Here is a 21,676-nt window from a genome sequence, read left to right on the forward strand (position 1 = left end):
GTCTGCAAATTGGCCCACAGTGAACCCCGCCTCCTGGTATTCATACTCTGTGCAGCCCTTTCCCCCACAATGGACCATCGTTAGTCTGTCTGACCAGTAGCATACGGCAGAAGTGATGGTATGTCACTTCTGATACTTATTTATTTTTATAAGTGTGGCTTAACTCTCTCACTCACTGTCAGATCACTTGCTCTGGGAGAAGCCAGCCGCCCTCTGAAGAGGCCCACTTGGTGAGGAGCTGAGGCTGCTGGCCAAAGTCAGCAAGGAACTCTCTTCCAACAGAGAGAAAACAAGATGCCTGGGCCATCTTGGACGCAGAGCCTCTGGCCCCAGTCAAGTTTCAGATGACCGCGGTCTGGCCAGCAACTGGATGGTAACATCCTGAGAGACCCTGAGCGAGAGCCACCCGGCAAAGCCACTCCCAGATTCCTGACTCTCGGAAACTGTATGAAATACTAAATTTTTTAAAGTCACTATGTGTATTAACCATGTGTTTCTGATGTTTTGATCTCTGGGGCCTGGAAAGACTGTCCCTCCCAGGGCTAGCCAATTCCCAGGGATAGAACATGCCTTTCACAGGCACACATGAAAAGATGCTCAACATTGCTAATCATCAGGGAAATGCAAATCAAAACCACAGTGAGATATCACCTGACACCTGTCAGAACAGCTATCATCAAAAAGACCACAAATAACAAATATCAGCAAGGATGGGGAGAAAAGGGAACCCTTGTACACTGTTGATGGGAATGTAAATTGGTGCAGCCACCGTGAAAAACAGCATGGAGTTTCTGAAAAAACTAAAAATAGAGTTACCATATGACCCATATGACCCAGCAATTCCACTCCTGGATATACATCCAAAAAAAGCAAAAACACTAATTCAAAAAGATACATGCACTCCAGTGTTCATAGCAGCATCATTTACAATTGCCAAGATATGGAAGCAACCTAAGTATCCATCAACAGCTAAATGGATAAAGAACATGTGGTATACATACAATGGAATACTACTCAGCCATAAAATTTTGCCATTTGCAGCAACATGGATGGATTTGGAGGGCATTGTGCTAAATCAAATAAGTCAGACAGAGAAAGACAAATACTATATGATATTATTTATACGTGGAATCTAAAAAATACAACAAACTAGTGAATATAATAAAAGGAAGCAGACTCACAGATATAGAGAACAAACTAGTGGTTACCAGTAGGGAGGGGAGGAGGGGCAATATAGGAATGGAGGAGTGGGAGATGCAAACTATTGGGTGTAAAACAGGCTACAAGGATGTATTGTGCAACATAGGGAATATAGTCAGTATTTTGTAATAACTGTAAATGGAGTTTAACCTTTAAAAGTTGTATAAAACATTAAAAATTTAAAAAGAGAACATACCTTTCATAAGCAAACCAGCTAATCCAGAGCCCACACCCCAACCACCTCCTCCATCGGGCTCTCACACTCTGGGCCACTATCTACCTGCACCAGTGACCGCATAGCCAGGGACCAGACAACTAGAGATAGCCCCCGTGCCCCAGAGCCCACTGAAATTATTCAGACTAGACAATCCTAAGCCTGCTTTCCCTGCCTTGCCTGTTCCTTCCCATAGAAACCACAACAAAGTCTCATGCCCACATGTTCCCCTCAGTCCTTCTGCCTCCAGACTGACCCAGGTGCTTCCCCATGTAGCTCACCTGTGGTGTGGTGTGGTGTGCTCCCTTCTCTTGGGATGTAGGAGTATAGAAAACTATATTTTCAGTGGCACTCATATTCTGATCTATTGGCCTTGCCATACGTAAATAATAATAAAGCCTACATTTAAAAATAGCATAATTTGGGGTAATTTGTTACCAGCACTAGAGAACTCATACACTTAAATATATATATATAGATATAGATATAATCTTTTCCTTCATACCACAATGCCATCTTTACACCTAACAAAATTACCACTTATTCCTTAATATCATCTAATACTTAGACCATCTTGTAAATGTCCTCTGTCTCCCTAAAAATGTCTTTACAACTGGTTTGTTAGAGAACAGGATCTAAACAAGGTCCCCCTATTGCATTTGGTGTTATGTTTTTCAAGTTTCTTTTCAACGTAGAATTTTTTTTTTTTTTTTTTTTTTTTAAATTTTATAGCTACTTTATTTATTTATTTATTTATTTTTGGCTGTGTTGGGTCTTCGGTTCGTGCGAGGGCTTTCTCTAGTTGCGGCAAGCGGGGGCCACTCTTCATCGCGGTGCGGGGACCGCTCTTCATCGCGGTGCGCGGGCCTTTCACTATCGCGGCCCCTCCCGTTGCGGGGCACAGGCTCCAGACGCGCAGACTCAGTAGTTGTGGCTCACGGGCCCAGCTGCTTCGTGGCATGTGGGATCTTCCCAGACCAGGGCTCGAACCCGTGTCCCCTGCATTAGCAGGCAGATTCTCAACCACTGCGCCAGCAGGGAAGCCCAACGTAGAATTTTTTAAAAGGCAAAACCTGAGTCTCCTATAAACATAAAGGAACTAGGTATTAAATATTTAATTAACTCAGTAATAAGGGAAGCAGCAAGATGATTAAGTTGGTTAAAAGAAACTTTGAGAAACTGAGGCATCAGAAAATGATTGCTAAGTTAGATTTTTTTTGTAAAACTGGTTAACAACCTCCAAGAAAATAAAAATTAAAATCAAAACCTTTTTGATGATCTTTGCTACCAAATAGAAACCATTTGCATCTTTACCAGACAAAATTAATCCCAGTTGCTATCAGATAAGAATCATCTGCATCACTCTGTCTGTTCTATACATGTTATCATCTTTACTCACAGAACTGTGAAATACCTTCATTAATCTTAAATAGCCTGAAATGAAGGTGCCACCCCTAGCATGTTAGGCAATGCCCCAGCGTGACATTGAAAAAACAGGACACTGAATCATCACTTTTTTATTTCCAAGTTTTAAGATTTTCTTTTTTCTTAACATTCTTTTATCTAGAGTAGTCTCCCCATTGGGTTGTTATCCTGTAGAACAGGGGTCCCCAACCCCTGGGCCGCAGACCGGCACTGGTCCATGGCCTGTTAGGAACCAGGCCACACAGCAGGGGGTGAGCGGCTGGTGAGCAAGTGAAGCTTCATCTGCCACTCCCCATTGCTCCCCATTGCTCACATTACAGCCTGAACCATCCCCCCGATTGCTTGTATTACTGCCTGAACTATCCCCCCTCCCCCCCATCCATGGAAAAATTGTCTTCCACGAAACCGGTCCCTGGTGCCAAAAAAGTTGGGGACCGCTGCTGTAGAAGGTCCCACATTCTGACTTTATCTACTTGCTTCTAATGTACTTCAATAAAATGTGATTTTTAGATCAATATCTAGTTGCTAAAAATAATACCACGTTATTAAATGGATGAAATGTTTTGGTGTCAATAAGAGTTAGTAAATCATTATGGGATGTTGAAATAATGTTTTATTAACTTATTTTACTATTAACCTCAAATTCTATATGTAGGATTCCCTTTGAGTATTCTAAAGTAGGGGATGTAGGCTCCTTTTGAAGATGTTACCCGAAAACTCGGTTCACCTCTTGGAGAATGCCAAGCCACAAAACACAACCAAGCCAAAGAACAGGGAAACTTAGGATTTATTACTTGCATCAAGTAAGGAAAACACCAGGGATATTTCCCAATGCAGTGTCTCCCCAAGAGCAAAATTGGGGAAGTTTTAAGCTAAGGTTATATGCATATTCACAAGGGAGCTTGGGCAGAGGAGAATTCAGCCTAGAATTGGGGAAAAGGTTGACAGAGTCCAGGTTCTAGTTGATTGAAGTCTCGAGGGTCAGCAGAGGTCAGCATCATCATTCCCTAGGTTCCAGTTAGTCTGGTGGTTGAGTGCTCAAGGGGGTTTGGATCCTGCAAGATGGCTCAAGAGTGAGCTTCAGGCTAATCCCTACCTTCAAACAGAACTGGGAGTCTTTATAACTGATTTCTTGTCTCTGATATGATTAAGTTATTTCCCTGGCCTGGTCAAAGGCAGGCATTGTAGACAGGCTTAGATCACAAAATGGCTTAGGCCTAAACCGGCCTCCTCAACCTTTTTGGCACCAGGGACTGATTTCGTGGAAGACAATTTTTCCACGGACTGGGGAGGGGGGGATGATTTCGGGATGATTCAAGCGCATTACATTTATTGTGCACTTTATTTCTATTATTATTACATTTTAATATATAATGAAATAATTATACAACTCACCATAATTCAGAATCAGTGGGAGCCCTGAGGTTGTTTTCACTTGCCCCTCACTGATAGGGTTTTGATATGAGTCTGCAAGCAATTTATATATTATGGTCTCTGTGCAGTGAAACCTCTCTGCTGATGATAATCTGTATTTGCAGCCGCTCCCCAGCGCTAGCATCACCGCCTCAGCTCCACCTCAGATCATCAGGCATTAGATTCTCATAAGGAGTGCGCAGCCTAGATCCCTCACATGCACAGTTCACAGTAGCGTTCACGCTCCTTTGAGAATCTAATGCCACCACTGATCTGACAGGAGGCGGAGCTCAGGCGGTAAAGCGAGCAACGGGGAGCGGCTGTAAACACAGATGAAGCTTTGCTCGCTCTTCGCTCACCTCCTGCTGTGCAGACTGGTACCCGTCCGTAGCCCAGGGGTTGGGGACCGCTGTGTTAGAAAGTATGTCTGGTTCTCTTCTTTCGAGGACGCCCATCCTATCTGCCTACAGAGGCATAAACCTGAGACCTTCGTTTGTTGACCTCAAACACAATTCTCCCCTCCTTTTCTTCCAGAGTCTCTCAGTGTCTAACAGAGGCTTCTTGGTGGTTTTCTTTGAAATCCTGGGCTGGAAGTTTGAGGGGGGCTCTCCTTCCCCACCTCCTTACCTCCTCCACTCTTCCTTCTCAGACTTTCACAGAAGGCCCTGGAACTTCTGCTTTTTGTAAAGTACACCAGCTTTTCTCCTTGACATCAATTTCTGCTTGGCTCTGCTTCTCCTGTGTGTCTATAATGTCTTCAAAGTGGTTTTGTTGCCTGGTTTTGCAGACGGAGCCCCACATATACACCAGGGATTTCTTCCTGTGTCTCTTACAGGAAGAGAGTTCCTTGAAGCTAACGTGGTACCTACTTGCCAGGAATATTAGACAAAAGAAGAGCATTTACTAAAAGCAGAGGGTCTCCTTTTCCTTCTGGCAAACCAAGGATGACAACCTAATTCCTCAGTCTTGAATTTGAGAAACTCACCCCTAATTTGACACCAAACTATCCTAATATATTTACTTATTTTTATTTTGAAAAATTTTGAAAGTATGAAAAAGTCAAAAATCAGTACAATGAATAATTTGTACTCTCTACTGAAATTCAAGTGTTAATACTTTGTCTCATTTGCTTTATCTCTCTTTTTTTTCTGATCTGTTTAAAAACAGGTTGCAGACTTCATGACATTTCATTGCTAAATACTTCTGTGTGCTTCTCTAAGAATAAAAATCTTCTTCCACATCACCACAATGCCACTGTCATATCTATGAAAATTATTAATAATTCCTTAATTCATCTAATATTTGTTTCATATTCAAGTTTTCCAGTTGTTCTCAAAATGACTTTTATGGCTTTTTCTTTTTCTTTTTGCAATCTATAAATGTTTGTTAGATCAAACTGGTCAATAATGCTATTCAAATCTTCTATACATTTACTAGTTTTTGTTTACTTTTTTTTTAGCAGATAAACATACTGAGAGAGGGATGTTTGTCTCAATCTCACTGTGGATTTGTTTATTTCTCCTTTCAGTACTGTCAGTGTTTACTTCGTGTATTTGAAGCTCTTTTTATTAGATGCACACACACTTAGGATTTTTATGTTTTTCTATTGACAATCTTTTGATCATAATAAAATAGTTCTCTTTATCTCAGATAAAACTCTTTGTCTTGAAGTCTACTTGAGTAATATTAATATAGTAACACCAGTTTTTTAAGCTTATATGAGCAAGGTGCATATATTCCTTCCCATTACTTTCAACCATCTTTGTGTTTTTATATCTAAAGTGAGTCTTTTGTAGACAACATATCATTGTGTCTTACTTTTTTTTGTGTGTGTGTCTTACTTTTTTTTAATTGAGGTAAAGTTGATTTACAATATTACTTAAGTTTCAGGTGTACAACATAGTGACTGACAATTTTTAAAGATTATACTCCATTTATACTTATTATAAAATACTGGTTATATTCCCTGTGCTGTACAGTGTATCCTTGTAGCTTATTTATTTTATACATAGTAGTTTTTACCTCTAAATCCCCTTCCTCTATCTTGCCCCTTCCCCTTCTCTCTCCCCACTGGTAACCACTAGTTTGTTCTCTATATCTGCGAGTCTGTTTCTTTTTTGTTATATTCACTAGTTTGTTTTATTTTTTTAGATTCCACATATAAGTGATAGCAGGCAGTATTTATCTTTTTCTGTCTGACTTGTTTCACTAAGCATGATTGTCCTCAAAACGACTTTTATGACTTTTTTAAAAATCCAGGATCCAATCAGGATTCACACATTTCTTCTGGTTTCTTTATCTTTTTTAAACTAAAGTAACCCCTGTGGTGATTTTAAAATATGTTCACAAATTCTTTGATTCTCCCGATTCAAAAGATGGAACTTCCCCTTGAGTGTGGGCTGTCCTTATTGACTCACTTTTAATAAATGGAATATGGCAGAAGTCACAGCTTGTGCCTTCTGAGACTAGTTCATATGAGGCATTGGGGCTTTCTCCTTGCCTTCTCTTGGACCACTGTGTGAGATACTGTTCATTGTTGTTTAAGTACCTTAGGTCTGGGGTAATTAGTTACTCAGCAATAGCTAACTAATACAGTGTCCATTTAACTACCCTCCCCTGTATTTCCTGTGAACTGGAAGGTAAGTTTAAAGGGTTGATGTGGTTCAGGTTAAACATTTTTGGCAAGAGTCTTCATAGGTTGTTTGAAGAACTTCATGTTCTAGGACATCAGGAGGAACATAACATTAGGTGTCCCACTGTGAGTCATGTTAAGTTTGATCACTTGGCTCCTTTACTAAAAATCTTGTTCCACGTGGTACAATGAAGTATGGGGAAGTTTGTGTTTGATTAGAGATCACAGTATGTATCAAAAGAACTAGGGCTTGAGTCCTAATCCTACCCAAACTGTTTCAGCTTCCTGCCCTTGGTTGAGTCATTTATCAATTTGCAGACTTTTGACAGCGGGGTGGGGTGGGAGTAGGGCTGGCACCCCCAACCCCCATGTTGTTCAAGGGTCAATTGTATTGAATTATCACAAAACAGTTGTAGAAAGGGCTGTGCATGACTGTCAGGCAGAGATTTCTATTCCATTCTAAATGTCTGCAGCATCAGGACTCACGTTTGTCTGAAGTCCCCGGCCTGAGTAGCCTCAGTTAACTGGAATGGTAACCATCCTTTCCTCTGGGTAAATACATTTTAGTAGGGGAAGATTTAGAATTAAATATCAAAACTTTGTGAAAGTCAAAGCCATAGTATTAACATGAAATTTGTTAGGTAGGATTTGTGCATATTTGGTATTTTATGTTCTTGGAATATTTAATAGAATTTGACCAATTAGAAGGTCAGCCATTTATCACCAATTTAAAATGTGTAACTAAATAGTTAATTTAGATTTGTGATTCGAGGATGGAGTCTTACTAGGTTGATTCACCATATTGAAAGGATTAAGAGAACTTAAGCTTTGCTTCTTTTGTAAATTAATTTATTAGATTTCCTATAATTATTTAGTATTCAGGAATCTTTTTTGTTGTTAATTCGGGCAACAAAAGTACTTTAAAGGGAAATCAGTTACATTACATGTATAAATGTAGTTTAAAAGAGTTGAAGATGGTTCATTAACTTAGTAAATCCAAAAACCTCTTTCAACTGATGCCTCAGGTTTACTAGATGTATAATAAGAAAAATGAGATCTGTAACCTAAACTTTAATAACTAATAAGAGAATAAGGATTTAGGATTTGTAACTTTCATATATGGGAAATTAAAATGTAAAGCTAAAATAAACATCCACACAGTTCTTTCTGTACCCAAAACTACCCTCAAGGATGCCAAAAACTTATCCACAAATCCATGCCTTCCCTTATCCATTTCTGGCTGCCAATATATTGAATACTTTCTAAGATCCAACCGAAGTGCATCAAATTTTTAAAAATTTTAACTTCTATCTCTCCATCTTCAGATCATGTGTAAAACTGCCCTGCTCCAAACCACCACTTTATTTGTATCCATTATATGGACTTGATCTTTGCCTTGAGTTGTCATGATTTGTGGGGACATAGTAAGTCATGGTAGTTATTTAATAATCTATATTTATGTAATAAAAGTGAATACAAGAGAAATGTTAATTTACCCCCCAAATTACTAGAATAAACACTTTAAATAAAATTAAAGTGTCATAAACTACAGTTTAATATTTCTGCTGATAAAGTAGTTTTGAAATAAATAGCATTACAGTTAATGAATTTAAATAAAGTCATTTATAGCAGCTCTACTCTACTCATAATTGCCCCAAACTGGTAACAACCCAAATATCTTTTTATTTTATTTTATTTATTTTTATTTTTATTTTTTGTCTGCATTGGGTCTTAGTTGTGGCACGTAGGATCTTTTGTTGCGGTGCGTGGGCTTCTCTCTAGTTGTGGCATGCAGGCTCAGTAGATGCAGCATGCAGGCTTAGTTGCCCCCCGGCATGTGGGATCTTAGCTCCCTGACCAGGGATCGAACCCACGTCCCCTGTGTTGGAGGGCAAATTCTTAACCACTGGACCACCAGGGAAGTCCCCTAAATATCTTTCAGTGAGTGAATAGATAAACAAACAATGGTACGTTTATACAATCGAATACTACTCACATAAAAAAAGGAACAAATTATTTATACACCTTGCAAAGGGTTCCTGGACCAATTCCAATGCGTGTGTGGTGCACATCTGTGTATGGATACTTCCCCATATCAACAAGCAATTCCTGGGTGCCAGTAGGGTGTCCAAGAATTCAACTAAATCTACCTGGAGATGGAACCAGATTCCACAGGTAAAGGGCTCAATCTCACAAGACCACTCTCCACTTCAGATGCCAGTGGAAGCCTGTGCTTCTGACCAACTGGCTACAAATTGGAGGTTCCAACGACCCCCTCCAATTCAGGATGCCAACCCCAAGTCCAGGTTGCATCCTGTACTTCTGAACAACTGGCTATAAATCAGGGGTTTCCATGACCCCCTCCTTGGGTTCCATTAATTTGCTAGAGCAGCTCACAAAACTCAGGAAAACCCATTTACTCACAAGATTACTGGCTTGTTAGGAATCAGCAGTCAGATGGAGAGATACATAGGGCAAGGCACGGGGAAAGGCACGGAGCTTCCATGCTCCAGGCCCTCTCCCCAACCTCCACGTGTTCACCAACCCAAAAGCTCTCTGAATCCTGTCCTTTTGGGTGTTTATGGAGGCTTCATTACATAGGCATGATTGATTAAACCATTTGCTGTTGGCTAATGGTTGACCCTCCAGCCCCTTCTCCCCTCCCTGGAGGTTGGGGGGTGGTGGTGATGAAAGTTCCAACCTTCTAATCCCTTAATTGATTCTCCTGGTATCAAGGCCCCAATCTTGGGTGGGGCTCAAAAGTCACCTTCCCTGAAGAATTTCAGGAACTGAGGATAAGAGACCAATTATTATTCCCTTGCTCTTTTTTTCCCCCCTTGCTCTTACGACTCAGGAAATTCTAAGGATTTTGGGAGCTGTAAGCCAGGAACTATGGAAGAAGCCCAAATATATACATGAGAAATTTATATTTGGTCATCTGGGTGACCAAATATATATAAATTACAATATTGCACACTCAAAAACATGAATGGGTGAGTGAAAGAAGCCAGTTTCAAAAAGTTACATAGTACATGATTCCATTACTACAACATTCTGGAAAGGCAAAACTGTAGGAAGGGAGAACAGGCCAGTGGTTGCCAGGGGCTGGGGATTGGGAGAGGGGTTGACAACAAAAGAGCATGCAAAAGAATTTTCTGGGGTGTTGGAATTGTTCTTTATCCTGATTGTAGTGGATACGCATATCTACACGTATGATAAAATGCACAGAGCTGTGTACCAAAATCAAATGTGTATTTTACAGCATGTACATTTAAAATAATTTAAAATATGTAAAGAGACAAATATAAAAAAGGATGAACGGTAATTCCGTACCTGGATCTTTTTCTCTAGGTATTTGTTGCCCAGTATTCTGGTGAAAAAGGGAATAAATCCTGTTATCAAAATCCTTAATTTCAAGAGAACCCCATGAAAGGAGTATTGTCATCATGTGTTTCTTTTTCAGTGAAAGAGCGAAGAGGTCCTTCCTGAAATCCTGAAACTGAGGGCAGGAGTCTTCACTTATATCCCTTATACTATAACTTGCTTAATGAGTAATATTCTGTAACCTGTCTTCACCGACTTAGATCACTTTAATTGTTCTTGCAAACCACATTCCCCCCAAGCTTCATGTAGCTTAGACAATATATCACAAGTAGATGACACCTCTGACCTATGGGGTCGCTACGGTAATGGTTGCTTAAGTTGTTTTTCAGAAATTGGACAGTTCTCCAAATTCGATCAGGATAACACTGCCGTTTTCTGAACATGCATCCCATAGAAGCATGTAACTCAGATACACCTTCATAGAACACCGATTACTTCACCTTTTTCTTGGCCTTGATCCTCTTTCCCCACACCTCAGGCCACTCTGATCATTTATCCCATAAAAATCTCAAGCCCTTCACCTCTGGGGAGGCAGATTTGAGACTTGTTCTCCCATCTCCTCGCGTGGCTGTCTCGTGAATAAACACTTTCTGTGCTGCAAGCCTCCGCATCTCAGCATTTGTGCATCTGGCACATGAACCTGGTATTGGAAGATGCATTTTAATTCAAATGCCTGCAAGTGAGAAAGGTCATGATGTCAGGGGGAGAGATACAGTGTATCTATTGCGGTGAGAGTTGCTATGAAGGAGGTATCAGCAAGGAAAGAGGGCAGAAAGGGAGAGCACAATTTTGCTAATTCAGCGTCAGGTGCTAGGAGGGCAGGTTCCAACTCCTTCGAGTTGGAAGCCAACAAAGCACTGACCAGGACAAATGAGAGGCAATCATGGAACCCATTTATCAATTTCGTTTTCTTTCTCCCTAACGAGCTCTTAGTCTGAATAATAAAACTTAATTTTTAAAAAAATGGATAAACATTATTATATTTTGGCTTTCAAACCTAAACGCACAGACTTTCCTGAACAACCCTGCTTTCTTGCTTGCTTTCTTCCTTCCTTCCTTCCTTCCTTCCTTCCTTCCTTCCTTCCTTCCTTTCTTTCTTTCTTTCTTTCTTTCAAGGTGAAAACTCTACCGTACCCTTCCGGAAAGTGAGGAAATGTCTCATTTGTTTTTAGGAATGAGGTCTATTTTTATAGGAAAGGACTCCATTCTGCCACCATTTAGGATACGAGTTATATTTGTTATCTCTTGTGCGTAACAAATGTCCCTAAACTTTAGTGGCTTAAAACAACAAGGTATTGTTTCTCAAGTTTCTGCTGGTCTCTCCAGGTCAGACCGCTGGTGGAGATACTGAGGCTGGAGTCAAAGGTAGCCTCATTCACATCCTGGGACCTTGTTTGGGCTGCTGGTGGGGCTTCTCTCTCCACATGGTCTCTGGCTGCTCCAAGACGTTGAAAATGAAATCTTCAATACCTCTGAAGACCTAGTCTCCGAGGTTGCACAGTGTCACTTCTGCTGCATTCTATCGGCCAAAGCAGGTCAGGAGGCCAGCCCAGAGTCAAGGGGTGGAGAGACAGGTCTCACCTCTTGATTTAGGGAAGAGCAGCAAAGTCACACTGCAAGGGAATGAGGACACAGGACACCATTTGTGGGGGCCATGACTGTCACAATGCACCACACTATTGTTAATAACGTTTAAAGCTCATAAAAACATTAATTAAATTAGCTTTTGGCTCTGAGACTGTAACCTGGATGAAATTAGACTAGAGGTCTATTTTGGATCAGAAGCTTGTATTCATTCCAGCTTTGATGCAGTTAATCCTTACTTAAAACTATCAGAAACCACTTATAGATGAGTCAGAGAAATCTGACCCTGCAGTTTTTATGGGGATTTTAACCATCAACTAAGAGAAAAGTAATGCGAATCCATCAGCTATTTTTAAATGTACTATTATTATCTAATTGTATGTCAAGTCCCTTAGGTTCCTGATGTCTAAACATTTCACAATGTTGTAGAATTATGAAAAGATCCAATTGCCAAGAGGATGCGGGCAAAGCTGAACACACATGTGACCGGGGCTGTAATACTGGTAGGTCCCTGCAGCAGGAGGCACAGAGAAGGCCAGGGTAACCCTCGTGCCTGCAGCTCAGACTTGGCCCTCTTGTCACTGCAGGCTGCCAAACCTGTCACACTCTGGCAATAAGGAGCAACAGTTGGATGAGGACCAGGGCTACACCGACATCTGACCACCTCTGCGGTCTGGGCTGATTCCAAAAATTCCCTGGGAAGAAAGTGGCATGCAAGAATATCAAAGTTGGGAACTGCTTCCACACCTGCCCCCGTTATTCACCCTCACCAAGTTCATCATGCTTTCTTCCACTTCAAAGCCTTTGCACTAGCAGTCCTCCCTGACCTCAGACTTGACCCCCAAGGGTAAGTAATGAAGCGTGCTGTGAATCTTACCAGGAACTTCAGCACCCTGGAAGTGCTTTGGCTTGCTCCTCTGTTGCCCCCAGCCCAGATTTTCTGCCCGCACGCATCCTTAGGGAATGTTTTTTTCCTATGATCCCTTGAGTCAGGGGCTCTTTCTGCAACCCTCAGCCTGTACCTGAGCCTTAGTGCTGGCGGAGAAGCCACACCCACCCTGGGAACGGGCCCTGCAGAGACACTGGGCAGCTGGAGTTCTGAGTTCTTACAGAAGAACAGGGGAGTAGAGAGAAGAGGCACAGAAACAGAGAAACAAGGAAAGAAGGAAGAAAAAGAATGGCTTCTGGAGACAAGTATTTCCTTTTCACACTTCTGATGCCCCTAAGGTGGCCCTTAAATAGCCATCTAGGAGGAGCCCGGAGGGGTTTGCAGAAGCGGGGCTGGGCGGGGGGTTGGGGCGTTGTGTGTGCCAGGGCAGGGGGCATGTAATGGGCAGCTCCACCCCACTCCATGGGGACGGATAGTGAAGGCTTTCTCCCGAACCCAAAGAAGCTGCGTTTTCATCTGAAGCTGTTTCCTTATTGGAGCTCAGTGGGAAGAAACACACAGTAAAAGCGTTTAGCAACTGTATATGCCCTGGGCGCGGTCCAGGTCGTAGCCATTCTTTCTCCCTCGAAGAAAGGACAAAACCTTTATGACTGCGGTGGCTCTCCCTCTCCCTGACCACCTCCCACCTTCCCGCAGTCCTGTGAGGGTTCCCACATGCCTCCTCCTCCCTTTCCCCACCCTCACGTCCGGTCTTGGCCCCGACATTTTCCTGATCTCTCTCCTATGGCAGCCTCCACCCAGACCCCCAGCTTCAGGCCTCCTTCCCTCCCCTCCTCCAAAAGCTTGGCTCCAGGTCATGGGCTGACCACCCTTCCCAGCCCCAAGTCCTGGGTGGCTCCCAGGGCCTAAAGGTTCAAGTCCAAACTCCCTAGCGTGAAATCGAAGTCAGGCTTCAGTTTGCCCTCCTGGGCCTGTCTGCCCCACTCCCGTCCTCCTTTTATCATGGCCAAGTGCATCAAGCACGCTCACATGGCTGGGCTTTAACCCATGATGCTCCCCGTCTCTGCTGCAAAGCCTCTTGGAGATGGACGCAGATGTTAGCTCAGCTGTAAAGCCGCCCTCTCCCCACACCCTCACCACCCCAAACAGCCACCGCTGGGCGTTCCCCTGGATTTCTGCCCTCTCCGCGTGAAAGGGTGACCGCTGGGAGTTGGGATGTCTGTCTCCGTCTCCATCACCAGGAGGAGGAAGTCCTCACTGGACCGAGCCCTCACTGAGCTGGTCTTATTCCTCTCGGCATAGTGAGAATTCCTCTCGTAGGTCTCCACAGGGTAGGCTTTCCGTACAGAAGGCTCTCTGTCATCAGCTGGGAGGTAGTTATCCTGTGCTGCTGCAGGCCTCTTTGGTTGCTTTTTGACCTAGCCCCAACTCCCTCTTTCCCAAATAGCTAAAATTAGGTCTTTGACGGTTCCTTGAAATGTCAGAGTCACCATATAGCCCCGCCATTCCACTCCCAGGAATATAGCCAAGAGAACTGAAAACATATGTCCACACAAAAATGTATACATAAATGTTCACAGCAGCATTATTCATAATAGCCAAAAAGTGGAAACGATCCAAATGTCTATCAACTAATGAATGGAGAAATAAAATGCTCTGTATCCACACAGTGGAATATTACTTGGTGATAAAAAGGAAGGAAGTACTGTTCCATGCTACAACATCGATGGACCTTGATAACATTATGCTACGTGACAGAAGGCAGCCACAAAAGATTACATAGTATAATGATTTCCTTTACATGAAAGGTCCAGAATAGTCAAATCTATAGGCACAGAAATTGGATTAGAGGTTGCCAGGGGCTGGGGGGAGAGGAGGAATGGGGAGCCACTGCTCATGGGAATAGTTTTCTTTTTACAGCAAGGAAAATGCTGTAAAACTGATTGTGGTGGTGATGGCACAACCCTGTGAATGTATAAACCGTGGAAGCGTACACTTTGGATGAATGGCATGGTAATGTGAGTTATATCTCAATAAAGAGGTTAAAAATAATTGTCCTTTGAGCACTGAGTATGGGTATGCTAGTCCTTAGAGGGATGGATATGGTATGCCATTTCTGTCCTAAGTGCTAGAAGATCGCCTGGGAAACAGCCTCCTGCTCTTGGCCCCTGCCACCTTTTCTGCAAGGCTCCCTTCCCCTTTCCCCTCTTCCCGCTCGGATGCTGTGGGATGGGGGTAGGGGCGGCAGAGGGTGGGTGAGGAGTCTCTAGCTGCACCCCCAAGGGGCGCGCTGCCCGCGAGACCGGCCTGCAGGCGCGCACGTGCTGCCAGGCGGGGCCCCGGGGGGCCCTCCACCCCTGCCCCGCCCCAGGGGCTGAGGTCTGAGGCAAAGGGTGGCACGCGACACTAACAAAGGTGTTCGACTCCAGGCGCAATCCCAGCCGTCCCAGGAGACCCCGAAACCAACCAAAACCGCACCCCCAGCCCAGAAAGGGCTTCTCAAGGGGCGCGGGTTGCGGCGGCACCCCTGGATCCTGTCCCTCCGGGGTCGCCGCCGGGCCCGAGAGGGGCGGTGTCCTTGGGTGGGCGCGAGGTCCCGCAAGGGCCGCCGGGGACTCGAGCAGGGAGCGGAGGGCCCGCAGGGAAAGGGGCGCCGAGTCGGCGGAATCCATCCTGACTCTCCCAGCGAGACCTGGCTCAGAATCTAAGGGACTGCAGGGGGCGGGAGGTTCGTAAAAGGGCAATATTTGTGTTACGGAGAAAAGCAAACAGGAGTGTCCAGAGAAGGAGGGATTGGGGGCCGCGGAGAAAGCTGAAGAGAAGCGGCCAGGAGCTAGAGCGGGGGCGGGGCGGGGCGGGGCGCGGGGGTCCGGGATCACGTGGGACCCCTGCCGGGCCGGGTGGGCACAGTTCGCAGGGCAGGCTGGGCCCGGGCTAGCAAGCCGAGGGGTTGCGAAGGAAGATGGCCGTGCGGACGCTTCCTGCAGGAAATGCACGGAGACAAGCTAAACTCCACCATCGCGTGATTGCAATCCGGCCACTCAAATGGAAACCGAGTCCCAGGCGCCCCACAGTGTCCTGAGTTTGCCTCTAAAATGCACGCCAGCCTGAGGAATCTCAGAGACCTGAAAAGAGGGGACGTCTCGCCCGGGGAGCTGGGGGTTGGAAGGAGAGCCCCTACCGAGTCCGGAGCCATTCACCTGGGCGGTGACCCTGGAGCTTTGCCTTTGGGGCCGGCTTGGGCCACCCTGTCACCAGTTCCTGTCTCTGCTGCCCTCTGGCCAAAGTGGAGGGATGCTTCAGGAGCTGGAGGCAGATGCCATCAAGAGTGGCAGGGGTGAGCAAGAGGGCAGCTGTCCCTTTGGCCCTTCTTTCTTACAACGTTTTTATTACCACAGTAATTTGTGTTCATTATTTAATAATAGATAAAATACACTGAATAGAATAATGGGCCTCCAAAGATGTCCGCCCACAACCTGTACATATGTTAAAGCCCACCCCCCCCCCCAAAAAAAAGAAAAAAAAACTAAGAGACTTTGCAGGTGTGATTAAGTTAAGGATCTTGAGAAGGTGATTATCCTGCATCATCCAGTGGGGAACAGTGCAACCACAGAGGTCCTCAGAATAGGGAAGCAGGAGAGTCAGGGTCACAGGACATGTGAGGACAGAAGCACAGGTCAGAGTGATGCAATTGCTGGCTTTCAGGATGGAGGAAGGGGACGCTAGCCTGGAATGCAAATGGCTTCTAGAAGGTGGAAAAGGCAAGGAAACAAGAGTTTCCCCTAGAGCCTCCAGAAGGAACCTAGGCCTGCAGACACCTTGATTGCAGGCCAGTGAAACCCATTCAGACTTCTGACCTCCACAACTATAAGATCATAAATGTGTGTCGTTTTAAGCCACTAAATTTGTGGTAGTTTGTTACAGTAGCAAGGGGACATGAATACATACATCTTTAAAATGAAGGGACTTCCCTGGCGGCCCAGTGGTTAAGACTCTGTGCTCCCAATGCAGGGGTCGCGGGTTGGATCCCTGGTCTGTGAACTAAGATCCTGCAAGCCACGTGACATGCCAAAAAAAAAAAAAAAACAAAGAAGAAGAAAATCAGTCACTTGTAATCCACCTCCCAGAACAAACACATGATTTTTCATATCTGTAGCTTAGCAGTCAACTGAGAACCAGAACTGGTGTGAGAACGCACTGGTGTAAAGACTGAAGTGCCACACAGCTAATGCTGGTGTGCCCCATTCTATCCACTAAGATGGTCTTGACGCTCACCCAGCGCCCAGATCTGGGCGTTCCAAATGTCATTCTCCACTAAAAGGCACCAGAGCTCCACAGAGAAATGGCCAGTTTCACGGTTCAGGTAGGAAAGATACAAGATGTGCCCCAAACATATTATTCTGCCAGACAGTGAGGAAGTGCTCAAAGAATCATAGGAACATATCAAAAGGACAAAAGATACTTAGCTTGAGCAGGCTCCCACTGGACAAATCTAAGATAATGATATTATTGAATTATAACTATTCTTACTTTATTCTATTATAATCATAGCCTAAAGTAAGAATCCACAAGTGCTTATGGATATAATTATGTAAATAAAAAAAATAAATACATAGGGAGAAGGGAAAGCTCTTCCTTATGATAGAATATCGACTAATGAATGTAGAAGGGATAATGGAATTAGAAAGTACCATTTGGAGCCACCATAGTAAAAATCGTGTCAGGGAGAATCATCAATGGATGCTAAAACAGTGGGTGAAAGTTTAATGAGACGCAGGATTTGTATATGGTCTCAAGCTCTTTCCCCACAGGATACTACAAAAGGGAAAACAGTAACTTCACAGTGGAGAAACCTGGCCACCATCTTAACCGAGTGATCAAAGTTAATGTGACCGCTAATGGACAAATTGACAACAGGTGGCTCTGATATGATGCAACACAAGGGCACAACACGCCCAAAATGCATAACCTGAATTTCATTGTGAGGAAATATCAAACAAATCAAATCGAGAGACGTTTTACAAAACAACTGGCCTGCACCCTACAAAAATGTTCACATCATGAACAACAAAGAAAGACTAAGGCATTGTTCCTTATTAAAGGGGACTAAAGAGGCATGACAACTGAATGCAATATGGACTCTGGATTGGATCCCGCCCAGGAAGAAACATTTTTTCCTTATAAAGGACATTAGTCATGCTACGGCATGGATTAACCTTGAGGACATTATGCTTAGTGAAATAATCCAGTCAAAAAAAGACAAATATTGTGGGAGTCCACTTTTATGAAGTACTTAGAATGGTCAAATTCATAGAGACAGAACAGATAGTGGTTACCAGGGGCTGGGTGGCAGGGCGGATGGGGAGTTATTGTTCAATAAGTACAGAGTGTCAGTTTGGGATGATGAGCAAGTACTAGAAATGGATAGTGGTTGCTATAGACTGTTGTGTCCCCCCAGATTCACATATTAAAGCCTAATCCCCAATTTGATGGTATTGGGAGATGGGGCCTTTGAGAAGTGATTAGGTTATGAGAGGGATTAGTGTTCTTATAAAAGGGACCCCAGAGAGCTCCCTTGCTTCCTCTGTCCTGTGAGGACACGGTGAGAAGATGGCGGTCTGTGAAACAGGAAGCAGGTTCTCACCAGACACCCAATCTGCCAGCTCCCTGATCATGGACTTCCAGCCTCTAGATCTGTGAGAAGTAATTTCCGTTTCTAGCCACCCAACCAGCCTATGGTATTTTTATTGTAGCATCCCAAACAGGCTAAGACAGTGGTGATGGTTGCATAACGTTGTGAATGTACTTAATGCCGCAAATTTAATGTTATATATATTTTACCACAATAAAAATAATTTAAAAAAACGGCAACTTAAAAAAAAGAACATTTGTAAATGATTGGCAAAATGTGCGTAAGGTCTGTACATTATATAACAATGGTGTGCCAATGTTAATTTTCTCATTTTGATGAATGTTCTGTGGTTATGTAAGAAAGTGTCCCTTTTTCCAAAAAAAAGAAATATATGGTGAAGTATTTAGGGGCAAAGAGGCAACACGTTTACAATCTACTCTCAAACAGTTTAGAAACATTAATATATACAAATTACCCATGTCTGGATAGAGAGAATGGCAAAGCAAATGTTAACATTTGGGGAATGTGGGTGTAATGTGTATGAGAATTTGTACTAGTATTGCAACTTTTCTGTAAGTCTAAAATTATTTCAGAATAAGCAGTTTTTAAAATTAGAAGAGGAAATTAATTGGAAAGAAGTGAAATACTGTCTGGGGGAAACAGAATTCTAATGCCTGAGGCTGAGATGCAGTGACTGTCTGAGTCTCCCCGCTCTGGGATGCCCTAACTCTCAGGCTTAGGATCAAGGGATGCAGGGTTTCGGTGGCACTGACTGGTGGAGAAGAAATAAGGCAGATGGAGAAAGACAAATACTGTATGATTTCATTCATATGTGGAATCTTAAAAAAAACACAACCAAACAAACGAAACAAAAACAAGCCCATAGATACAGAATCAGATTAGTGGTAGCCAGAGCGGAAGTGGGTTGGGGGTGGGAGAAATGGGTGACAGGGGTCAACTGTATGGTGATGGATGGTAACTAGACTCGTAGTGGTGACCACCTCGTAGTGTATACAAGTTATAAAATGTCGAATTGAAATGCCGTGCACCTGAAACATAGGAGAAGAAGAAGAAGAGGAGGAGGAGAAGGGGAAGAAGAAGACAACAGGCAGAACAAATCGATGGTGATGGCAGTCACACCCAGGTACGGGGGAGTGGGTCTTGATTATCGGGAGCGCAGGAGGGAATTCTGTGCGGTCCTGAAAATATTCTATGTCTTGATCTGAGTGCTAGTTACAAGTTTCCAAGACGTGCACTTAAGCTCTGTGCCCTTTTTGCTGTATGTGTTAATCCTCCCCTTGAAAAGGGTTAGACCGTCTCCACCCCCAGGTTGACGCTGCGCACTGAGATTGCGTCCATGCAAACGAGGCGTTCACTGAGACTTGAGGGAGACTCGATTTACGTTGTTTGTTCTTTCGTTGCTAAGCAACACAGGCTAAGCGGCACAACCAAGGGACGCCAACCTTTAACAGCCAACCCAGGGGATGTGCTAAGCCAAGGCTCCAAGAAGGATCCACACGGACAGTCCCCACTCCCAGCCCTTTTGTGTTCGGGGGTGGGGGCGGGGAGGAGGTGAGAATGGGAGTTGAGCAGCTCAGACGCCGCGGAAGGCCTGGCCCCTCCCGGCGTGGGCTGGCTGCAGTGAGCCACTCTCCCGCCCGCCCGCTGCATCTATCGCTATGGCAACTGCTTCCTCAGGTCTGGGGCTAAAATGAGGCTCTGTGGGTGTCAATCCGTTCTTGAGGTCTCACCTGCCATGGAAATCGTGTGGCCCGATGAGGAAATTGATGAGTCACTGCAGGAAAAGCCTGACGCTTGTTAGACTGGTTCATTCTTGCAGAAATGGGGCAGGTTCGAGACTGGGGGACAGGCCTGAGAGAGAGAGAGGGGTGAAGGTTATCTGAAGGGCAGAGGTGGTCAGGGCATCAAGAGAAAGAGGTAAGGGCCAGTTAAAACTAAAGAGAGGTGGAAATAAGCAAAGATCACCCACATGAGAAAAACAAAGGCTGTTTACGCAGAGCTTGCTGTTCAAAGAGTCAGCAGCCCTCCTGCGTTTGGCAGAGACTCAAAGACCGGGGAGGCGTGGGAAAGCTGCTAACAGAAAAAGGGAAGGCTGCAGGTGTGCACTGATCCGAGGCTGTTGTCCTGGGGAAGCTGGAGGCGGGCGGGAGGCGGGGTCGTCCTGTGTGATTGGCGAGGGTGGCTTATTTGGCTTTCTCTGATTGGTCCTGAATTGGAAGCAGGGCCAAAAATTAGGGAAGCTGACAGTTATTGATGTGCTGACCGTTCTGGGTTGCTTGCTGCAGTGGTTGTGGTTTGGCTTCCTGGGCTGGTTGCAGCAGATTGTGGGTCAGAGTTCTATTGTCATATATGGCCTGGCTGTTGTCCGTTCGTATATTCAGTCTCTCAATGAATACCCAGAAGTTAAGACAGTCAAGAGAGTAGTCCTCATGGTCCTATTAGCAACGAAGTGAGGCACTGAGCGGTGTAGAGAGGAAGCTGTGAGGACCACCACAGGGGAGGTGGGCCGTGGAGCATCACAGGGAGGAAAGTGAGGGGGGTGGGTGAGGTTAAACACCCATCTGACCTCAGAAATACAGGGTGCAGGGGCACCTTTGATGGAGACTCTCAGAGTCCCTTGTGAGTTGGGGATGTGTTCCTGGCACAGGCCCTAGACGCGGAGTGAGGCCCCTTTGGAGGTGTGGGATGTGGGCAACTCACTGAACCTGAGTGCTCCCTTCAGCTCCGGCCTCATCAAACTGCTGAGAATTATTGAGTTAATGTGCGTCAAGTTCACTGGACTGTGCCCAGCACTTGGCAAGTGCTCAATGTTAGATATTATTTTGCTTCAGAATAATTGGTCAAAAACTGAAATTAAATATATTGTTAGGATTAATGTCAAATTGTGTTAATGTAACTGTCAGCTGAAGTGTCGGAAACCTGGCCTCAGAGTAGGGTAGAGAAGGGTGGTGAGTGGATTGAAGGGGCCAGTAGTAGAAACACATCATTCGTGGGCACCAAGAGGGTATATGTTTGGTCCAGCCTAGACTGCATGCCCTTCCCAGGGATGGAGGAGCAAGAGAGGCAGAGGCCAGTGGAAAGCCTGGCAGGTCCCCTAAAATTCTGTGTTTGGAGTGAGGGAGGATCCGTTCTCTGAAAGAGAGGCAGATCTTGTTGCCAGGAGAAGGGGGGATGGAGAGATTTACAAACAAAAATAACATGTATGTGTAGTCATATGCTTAAAGTTTGTGCAAAAAGAAGACTTCAACCTAAGAAATCTAGAAATTCTAGTTAGGCTCCAGA

At 44.4% G+C, this 21,676-nt stretch overlaps 1 pseudogene; it reads right to left on the reverse strand.

The window, feature by feature from the left end:
* Positions 1 to 2,418: 2,418 nt before the first annotated feature.
* LOC137755806 (large ribosomal subunit protein uL24-like) overlaps positions 2,419 to 21,676 on the reverse strand; it is a 36,070-nt pseudogene continuing 16,812 nt past the window's right edge.

This window comes from Eschrichtius robustus, chromosome 2 (assembly GCF_028021215.1).
Source record: "Eschrichtius robustus isolate mEscRob2 chromosome 2, mEscRob2.pri, whole genome shotgun sequence".
Lineage (NCBI taxonomy): Eukaryota > Metazoa > Chordata > Mammalia > Artiodactyla > Eschrichtiidae > Eschrichtius > Eschrichtius robustus.